Genomic DNA, 10353 nt, shown 5'->3' with positions numbered 1-10353 from the left:
CAGTGGGGGTGGGGTGGGGGGTGGTATCTTCCTGCTTCTTGCTGGTCTCCTTGGTGCTGGAACAGCAGTGGGGATGGGAAGGTTCCAGATTCCATCTGCCAAATCAGGGGATGCATCTTTCAGAAGTTCCAGCTCTGGAGAAGGTAGTCCTTTCTTGGCAAATCTACAATACAAGACAACTTGACTACAGGGAGGCTGGGGCTGTAGTCAAATGGTGCTGGTAGCTTATGATGTCTAGGTATCATCCCTTCTTCATTTCTGTCCCTCCAACCTGCTAATGTCTCCCTTTGGTTGTTTTTTTTTTTTTAGTTACTTTTCTCTTGTTGCTGAGACAAAATACTTGACACTCAAAGTTAAAGGGGGAGAGGTTTACTTAACTCACAGTTTGTATAGATTTCAGTCCATAAGGGCTAGTTCCAAGGCAGAGTGGCACATGGGAGAGGGGCAACAGTTCACGGCAGACAGAAGGTAGCTAAGCAACAAGAGAGTTTAACAGCGTCTTTCTGCCCCTTTTATTTTATCCAGACTACTTAGGGCAGGTAGCACTCATACCCTTAATCCTAGTGCTCTGGAGCCTAGCACTGCACCATGAATCAATTCCAGTTTCACATGCTCTAGATCCAGCTACTTCCAAAAAAGTCCCACCTATGACTGCATGAGGCTTTGGGGGGACATCTAGACACAAGCCATGACAGTTGTTCCATGTTTTTAACACATTTCTGACCAGTTCTCATCACATTTCTTCTGTCTGAAACCATTAGAATGATTTTTCTTTGCCTGAGTAGACCTTTACTAGCATATCAGTTAGTAATGATGTGAACTTTGGAGTTGAGATAAAAATGTGGCCTTTCTGACTGTTTCTGTTACTACTCAGCACAATGCTTCTAAGGTTCATCAATGTTGTATCATGTATCTGTACTTCATCTTTTTTGAGTAACATTACATTATGCCATATTTTATTTACCCATTCATCAGTAGATGGACAATTGAGCTGTTTCTACTTTTTGGGTATTACTGAATAATGCTGTTTGGAATCCTTGTTTTAGTTTTATCTTTGTTTTTTCACAAATCATTAATCTCTGGCTCTTTCAGGATCTTTCACCATATTAACATGCTGTAATATATTTCAGGTTAATAAAAAACCCAACCCAGGATCGGGGATTTAGCTCAGTGGCTCTGCCACCTGCCTTGCAAACCAAGGACCCGAGTTTGATCCCCAGTACCAAAAAAGAAAACCAAAAAAACAAACCACCCCCCCAAACCCCAACGCTGTCTTGAGTCCACACCTCACTTTACCAACCACCCATTTTATGGATTTTCTTCATGCATTCTTGCATCATCTGCTCACGTTATCTTGATTTCCTCACCTTCCATTCACCACCGCCCCCACAACCCATTGCTCTTCTATAAGCTATTCTTCTTTTCTTTCTTTCTTTCTTTTTTTTTTTTTTTGTGATACCGGGGATTGAACTCAGGACCTTGTGCTTGCCAGGCAGGTGCGGCACCACTGAGCTACATCCCCAGCCCACCTAAGCTGTTCTTATCACAGTGGTGTCCACACTGCCAGCTACAGGGAGAGAGAACAGTCCTGTATCATCTTATTTGACCTCTTCACAGCGTTGGAAACAGTTGGCATCTATTTCTTTCTTGAAATACTCTCTCATTTGGGCTATCCCAATGTCATAGTCTTGTTTATCCTGTTCTCCTGCCTAATCCTTCTTAGACTTATTTATTTGTTTTAGATCTTTCTTAGTTTATTTTTTAATTTTAATTTTAATTTTTTGGTACCAGGGATCGAACTTGGGTCCTTGTAGTTTTTTTTTTAATCTTTCTCATCTACTTAAATTCTAAATTTTTTTGGAGGGTGCTAATTTTGGATCTTCCTCTACCTTCTCTCTCATTAAGTAATCTTGTCATTGCCGAGTGTGGTGGTTCACACCTATAATCCCAGAGGCAGGGGGATTGCTGTGAGTTTGAGGCCAGCCGGGGCTACAAAGTGAGTTCAAGGCCAGCCTGAACTACAAAGGGAGACCCTGTCTCCAAAAGCAAAAAAAAAAAAAGAGTAATCTCATCATTAAAAAAAACCTTTATGTTTTGAGCAGTTTTAGGTTTATAGCAAAATTAATTCTTTTTTTTTTTTTGGTACCGGGGATCAAACTCAGGACCTTGTGCTTTCGAGGCAGGCAGCGGCACCACTGAGCTAAATCCCTGGCCCTTTATAGCAAAATTAAGAGCAAGGTATAGACATTTCTAATTTTCCCCTGTACCACACATGCATAGCCTCCCCCATATCAATGTCCCTCAGGAGAGTGTGCCTTATAACAAATGATAAACTTACGTGAACAATCATCACCACCTAATCCCCTTCCATGTTCATGGTCTAAAGTATCATGCATCTGCTAATTAGCCATGCATTTATCTCTTAAGTATAGATCTATCTTCTGAGTTTCAAATTTTCATCTAGCTTACTACTTGACATCTTCTTCAGCATGTTTACTGGTTGTATTAAACCTAGAACACCCCAAAGAGACTTAAGATACTCTCTAAAGCTCTTGTCTCCCTCTCAGCCCATCCTTTTCATTATCTCAGAAAATGGCACCATCAGCTGCCTGAACCCTTCAACAAAAACGGATTCATTCAACTTCTTCTCTTCCTTTGCTTTCTCTCTTTTCTTTCTCTTTGAAAAAGTCTTTGTATAATGGAGATTTTGGATATGCACAACAGTTGATAGGACAGTATAATGTACTCCCTTCCCTGTCTGCATCATCATCCCACAGCCATCCACTGATGGCCAGTCCTACCCTGTTCATTTCCTCATCCAACATTTTCTTTCTGCTCATGTGTTCTAGATATCATGCCACATAATCTCTCTCTCCCCTTTTCTTGGGGTGCTGGGAATTGAACCTAGGGCAACATGCATACAAATACTTTATCACTGAGCTACACCCCCAACCCTTCTCTATCTCTCTGATTCAAACTTGCCAGGTACACACATGTAATTCCAGCTACTTTTTTTTTTTGGTACCAGGGATCGAACTCGGGACCTTGCACTTGCAAGGGAGGCGGTGGAACCACTGAGCTAAATCCCCGGCCCAATTCCAGCTGCTTCTGAGGCTGAAGAGGAGGATTAAAAATTTGAGACCAGCCTAGGCAACTTAGTAAGACCCTGTCTTAAAACGAAACGCTGAAGTTATACCTCAGTGATAGAATGCTTGCCTAGGATGTGTGAAGCCCTGGGTTTAATCCCCAGTACTATAGCGTGCGCACACACACACACACACACACACACACACACACACACACCCTAAATACATGACCACAATTTTATTACCTTTAAAAATTCTAAAATTCTAATGTAATTCCTTAATTATTCTTGGAGACTGGGAGGCCAGTTGAAACATGATTTTCCTTCCTTCCTTCCTTCTTCCCTTCCTCTCCCCCCTATTTCTCTCTCTTTTTCTGTCTCCTTCTTTCCTAGGAATTGAACCCAGGGCCTGTGTATGCTAGGAAAAGTGCTCTACAAGTGCTCTCTCTACCACTGAGCTACAAACCACTGAGCCTGCCTATGTTTCATTTTTTATTTTTTCCTTCATTCCCACATCTAAGACATCCCTAAGCTCTGTTAGCTTGGATTCTCATTTCATTACTTTCTTCTTTTAAAAATTAAAAAAAAATTTTGTTGGTACATGTCTGCAGTACCTAATGATCACAACCATCATGTGGAGTAGGGACATGTACATAACACATCTTAATTCCTTTTACTTCCCCTTCCCCATCTCTCTCTCTCTTTCTCAATTTATTGAGTTCATGTATTTCTTTTTTTTCCACTCACACAACCCATGACTCTTCCTTGTCTGGCTTACTAAAATAGTTTCACAACTTCTGCCCATTGGTTAAAAGTCCTTAGTGGATCTTTATTATTGTTAGCACAGAATCTAAATTTCTTAGCACTGCTCACAAGTCCTCCTATCATCTGGCCTCCACACACAGCCCTCAATCTCCTCCCAACACCCCTTCCAGCCTACAGTCTTCCCCAGTTACTTCTGCCTTAGCCTCAGGGGCATGAGCCTGTCCTTTTCTTGGGCCCATAGGCTTTCATTCTCTTTAGCAACACCTCCTCCCTCTTACCTCGATAGCTTTTACTCACCTTTCAAGTCTCACCCAAAAGTTCCTCCCCTTCCCTAATCAAGGTCAAGAGGCTTTGCTTATTGTGTAATAACTGGTTTTTTGGCTGGGGATTTAGCTCAGTGGCCCTGTGCCTGCCTCCCAAGTGCAAGGTCCTGAGTTTAATCCCACGTATCATTAAAAAAAAAACCACACAGAAAAAAACCTGTTTTTTTTTTTTGCCTTCTGTGTATAAGCTCCATAAAAACAAGGAGTAAGTCTTTTTTATTACCATGTCTGCCTCCCAACTTGGCGCCTAGCAAGTAGTAGACACTAAAATGTGCATGTCAAATAGATGTTGAATAGGCTTAATCACATGATAATTACTTCATTCATTTGTCTGTGTTTTAAAATCTGCAATGTCCTCTAGAGAGTTAGCTCTGCAGTGTAAGAGTATATTTTCTTCCCCACTGCTATATCCTCAGGGCCATTTCTAGTTCCCCTCTGAGGGACCACTCAATACTTATTTATTGGACAGACTGAGGGCTTTGCATACCCATCTAAGGGGCTTGGGTCTTGTACTACAGGAAATGAGTCACATTGTTAGGTTATCCTGCTGGAAAAGTTTCTCTGATGGTCAATTTAGGAGAGGAAAGACTGGAGGCCCCTTCCCGGGGATTGAACTCAGGACCTTGCTCTTTCCAGGCAGGCGGCAGGACCACTGAGCTAAATCTCCAGCCCAAAAGGCCAATTGAAAGATGATTCCTAGTAGTTCAAGGCAGGGATAGTGAAAAGTGGAGAGCAGAGATGGGGACAGAGAGGAGATTTACACAGGTATTAAGAAAATAGCAGAGTAGGGCCGGGGTATAGCTCAGTGGTACACTTGCCTAGCTTGCATGAGGTCCCAAGTTCAATCCTCAGGACTGGAAAAAAAAAAGATAAAATAAGGTTTTATACTTTAAAATTTTTTGATAAAATCTTCATAATATAAAAATTACCATTTTAGGGGCTGGGATGTAGCTCAGTGGTAGTATTGCTGATAGGTAAGTTAATTAGATATCCTGTTGGCAGGTAGACAGGGCCTCCCTTAAGGCACCAGCCCTCCAGGAGCCAACACAGCAAGGAGCCAACATGGAGAACAATTGAGGCACATTCACTGGTTAGCATTATAAAAAGGAGAAAAAGATACTTCCCCTAGAGATAGATAGCAGTGATTGATATTCTAAATGGAAAACTCCTTATATGTGATTTGTCTTCCCATTTGATCCCCATTTAGTCAATATTACCTGGGTGACTGTACTTGTAATCTTTTTTTTAAAGAAACAAAACATGACTGTATTTCAAAGCATAACCAAAAAATAAAACAACAAAGTAAACAGGAAACACCAAGTATTTCACAATGGCAATGCATGACAAAAATCTTGACATACTGAATCATCCATCATCTCTTAGGAATTAGGAACAGACAGTTATGCTACTACAAAGGGAAGTGAAAGAAACATAAAAACCAAATTAACACAAAGGAACAGTAATGTTATACAAAGATGAGATGGCTCAACAGTACGATGTATAAAGGTGAGAAAAATTAACATTAAGAAAAACCATTTATATTACATTATCAGTTATTAGTACATATTGTTATCTAATGGTCACAGTTTTGGGAAATGGGGAACTTTGATTTCAACACTGAAGCACTTACTCCAATTAAGAAGAAATTTACTCAAATATAGATTTTGCATACAGTTTTCAGTGGTGATTGTAATCGACAGAAATAATTCCAATGCAGCTGAAAAATTGAAATTTTTTTTTTTTTTTGGTACCGGGGATAGAACTCGGGTCCTTGCGCTTGCAAGTCAGGCACCGGAACCACTGAGCTAAATCCCCAGCTGAAAAATTCAAATTTACATAAGCATATTTACTACATAGAAAAGTTACAGCTAATATATTATAATAAACTTGTAAGGCCAGGCATGGTGATCTACACCTATAATGTCAGCACTCCAGAGGCTGAGGCAGGAGGATTGCTGCGAGTTTGAGGCCAGCCTGGGTTACATAGTGAGTTCAAGGCCAGCCTCAACTATGTAGTGCGACCCTGTATAAAAGAACCAAGTACTTGTAATCTTATTGGTTGCTCATGGTTTTGTCCCACTTCATGCCCACCTTGTAAATTTCCTTTGGGTCTTATAGTTTTGTCCCACTTTGTACTCATCTCACCACGTGGCTTTGCTGTATAAAAACATCTTTGAACCGTGGGGTAGGTGGGCAACCCACTTTCCGGTCCCCCTTCTGTCTCTTAGGCAGAAGCTTTCTTTCTCTCAATAGATTTTTCCTACTCTTAACCTCTGCTGTTCCTAGAATTCATTCTTCGATTTTAAGAACACGAACTCACGTTTCGGATATCTAGTAGGTTTGGGAGTTACATCTCTTCCCCCTATATCATTTTGGAGGTCTTCCACCAAGATTACTGGTCAGAGGTAAGAGTTTGCTTTTTTTTGTTTGTTTTGTTTTTGGTACCAGGGATCGAACTCGAGTCCTTGAACCTGCACAGCAGGTGGTGAAACCACTGAGCTAAATACCCGGCCCAAGAGTTTGCTTTTGTTTCATAGGTTCTAACTTTGGACTTTTTGCTTTATAGATTGTAACTTTTGTTCCATAGGCTCTCGACATTTGTTTCACAGATTCTGGTTTATGCTTCTTAAATTCTGGCCTTTGTTTTGGCTTTGTTTCAAAAGTGTCTTAATTTTAAGTTGTGATTTAAATGTTTGCGCATTTCTTGTTTTTCTTATGCATTGTCTTTTGTTAAAATTACATTTTATTCTTGTTTTGTATGTGTTGCATTTGAACTTAGTTGCTTAGACATGTTGTAAAATTGATCTCATAAGCTGTCTCAGATAAAGACAGTTCAGGCTTTTATCTGTCCCTTATAGAATGCCAAATAGTGGTTACTCTGCCAGCAGCTGCCACTCTCAAAGCAGAGGACAGATTTCTCCAGTTGCCCTCAGGTGTATCCCCACTCCCATTGACACCAATGGCAGGTGGAATGTTGACCAGATTGGGTTCCTTTTGGAGACAGATCTCTGATTGCATGGAATTAGCAGAAGCTGAGGTGACAACTGAGGGGTCATGGCCAGGGCTATTCTCTGGTGGATACCCAAAGGTCCCTCAGAAGAAACTAGCTCCTGACAGCCCGTCTGGGTAATCAGCAGAAAATCTCCACATCTTGTCCCTATCTGGATTCCTCATTGAGGTGAAAGGGGAATTCTGTTAGTGATCATCAGATATCCTCTGTCTCAGAGTGATCTGAAGCGATGCGATCAGAGCCCCTTCTTAAGCCTCCATTAAGAGTTGAGCTGCAGGTTTGGACTGCTTTCTCTACTACTAGTAAGACCTCTTGACAAATGTAGAAAATGAATCTTTGATAGATTAAAAGCTACCTGAACCTTCCCCCCACCCAGGCATGGTCTTCATCATTTAAGTGTACAGGGCAAAAATCCCTTTTCTTTTTTTAAAATTTAATTTTATTGGTACATTTTAAATTTAAAACATAAGGATACTCATCATTGGAAATTTGTGGATTACATAATCTCTCTTGGTTCCTATTTTTATCCCCTTGCCCTGGCTCCCTTCAACCCCTCCATTCCTCCCTATTTACAAAGACTTTGTTTCAATTTTTTCATTTTCTCATATTAATTCCATTCCCTTCTTTCCTTTCCCCTATCCCTCTAACTACCCCTTCCCCTTTGCCCCTTTTCTTACTATTTCACATTATCTATTAACCTTTTAGTCCTTATTTACACTTTCAGTTTCTTACACTAGAGAAACTATTTGGTATTTACACGTGTGTCCTATTTATTTCACTTAAGAGTATCGCCTCAATGTGCATCCATTTAGCTATAAATATCTAATTTCTCATTTTTTATGAGTAGTACTCCAATTTATTAAAAAACCCCATTTTCTTTATCCAGTCTCCAGTTGATGGGCATTTGGGCTATTTCCAAGTTTTAGCTATTGCAAACTGTGTTGCTATGAACATGGGAGTACATATATCACTGTGGTATGATTCTTTTAATTCTTTGGGGAAGGTACCCAGCAGGGGAATAGCTGGGTCAAATGGGACTTCCAGTCTTAGTTCTTTGAGGTATCTCCATACTGATTTCCACAGTGGTTGCACTAGTCTACACTCCCACCAGCAGTGGAGCACTGTTCCTCTTTCCCCACAGCCCTGCCAGCATGTGTTATTAGTTGATTTCATAGCAGCCATTCTTTCTGGGGTGAGATGTTGAACATTTTTTTCATATGTTTATTTACTATTTCTACTGCCTTGTCTGAGAAAAGTCTGTTCATTTCAGATGCCCATTTTCAGATTGGGTCTTTAAATTTGGGAGGTCTGAGTTTTTTAAACTTCTATATAGATTCTAGATAATAGACCTTTGTCTGAGGAACAGCAGGTGAAAATTTTTTCCCACATTGTGGGTTGTCTCTTCACTCTGTTGGTGATTTCTCTTGCTGTGCAGAAGCTTTTTAGTAAGACGAGATCCCACTTGTTGAATGTTTGTGCTAGTTCACGGGCAACTGAGGTTTTGTTCATAAAATCTTTTTCAGGGATGAAACTCAGGTCTTTGCGCCTGCGCAGCAGGTGGTGAAACCACTGAGCTAAATCCCCGGCCCTTTCTGTATCTTGTAATCTGTTCCACTGGTCCTCGGGTGTGTTTTCCTTCCTTCACACTGCTGATGGTTTCTCTTGCTGTGCATAAGCTTTTTAATGAGAAGAGATCACACTTGTTGATTGTTTGTGCTAGTTCATGGACAACTGAGATTTTGTTCATAAAATCTTTTCCAACACCAATGTCTTCAAAAGTTCTACCTAGCCTCTGTTCTAGCTGGTTCAGGGTTTCTACTGTAATATTTAGATCTTTAATTCATTTGGATTTTAAGTTTAGTGCATGGTGAGAGATATAGGTCTAGTTTTAATCTTTGGCAAGTTGAAGCCCAATTTTTCCAGCACCATTTATTAAAGAGGCTATCTTTCCTCCAGTGAGGGTATTTGGCTCCTTTATCAAAGATGAGATGGCTGAGTGTGTCTGGAGTTGTTTCTGCATCTTGTAATCTGTTCCACTGGTCCTCAGGTCTGTTTCTTTGCCAGTACCATGCTGTTTTTAATATAGTTTTGTAGTATATAGTAATGCTGTTTTGTGATATAGTTTCAAATTGAGGGTTCTCATACCCCCTGCCATGTCTCTGTTACCTAGAATTGCTTTTGCTATTCTGGGTCTCTTCTTGTTCCAAATGAATTTTTGGATTGTTTTCTCAAGGTCTGTGTGTGTGTTGTTTTGTTTTGGCACTGGGGATCGAACTTGGGACCTTGCGCTTGTGAGGCAGGCGCCATAACCACTGAGCTAAATCCCTGGTCCATTTTCTCAAGGTCTGTGAAGTATGCTGCTGAGATTTCAATTGGGATTGCATTGAATCTATATAGCATTTTTGGAAGTATGGCCATTTTCGCTATGTTGATTCTTCCTACCCAGGAGCAAGGGATGTCTTTTCATTTCCTGATATCATCTTCAATCTCTCTTTTCAGAGTGCTATAGTTTTTGGAGAAGAGGTCTTTGATTTCTTTTGTTAGGTTGATTCCTAGGTATTTCAGTTTTTTGGATGCTATTGTGAAAGGAATTGTTTGCCCTATTTCTGTCTCAGTCTGTGTAGAGGAAAGCTATTGATTTTTGTGTGTTGACCTTGTATCCAGCTACTCTACTGATTTTGGTTATTAAGTCTAGAAGGCTTTTGGTGGCATTTTGGGGGTCTTCTATATAGAGTATCATGTCATCTGCAAATAATGACAATTTGACTCATTTCCTATCTTTATTCCTTTTACTTCTTTCTCTCGTCTAATTGCCATGGCTAATGTTTCCAAAACTATATTGAACAGGAATGGTGATAGCAGACATCCTTGTCTTGTTCCTGATTTTAGTGTGAAGGATTTAGTTTTTGACCATTTAGTATGATATTGGCTGTTGGTTTTTCATAGATGGCTTTTATCAGTTTGAGGTAGAGACTGTCTATTTCAATTTTTTGTACGGTTTTTATCGTAAATGCATGTTGGATTTTGTCAAATGCTTTTTCTGCATCTATTGAGATGATCCTATGATTTTTGTCCTTGGCTGTATTAATGTAGTGTATTACATTTATTGATTTGCATATCTTGAACCATTCCTGCATCCCTGGGATGAATCCCACTTGGTCAGGGTGTAT

Source organism: Heterocephalus glaber, unplaced genomic scaffold (genome assembly GCF_053883595.1).
Source record: "Heterocephalus glaber isolate CG9 unplaced genomic scaffold, H.glaber_assembly_v1.0 deba00001569, whole genome shotgun sequence".
Lineage (NCBI taxonomy): Eukaryota > Metazoa > Chordata > Mammalia > Rodentia > Bathyergidae > Heterocephalus > Heterocephalus glaber.
The sequence above is the reverse complement of the archived record's forward strand: the minus strand, read 5'-3'. Positions refer to the sequence as shown.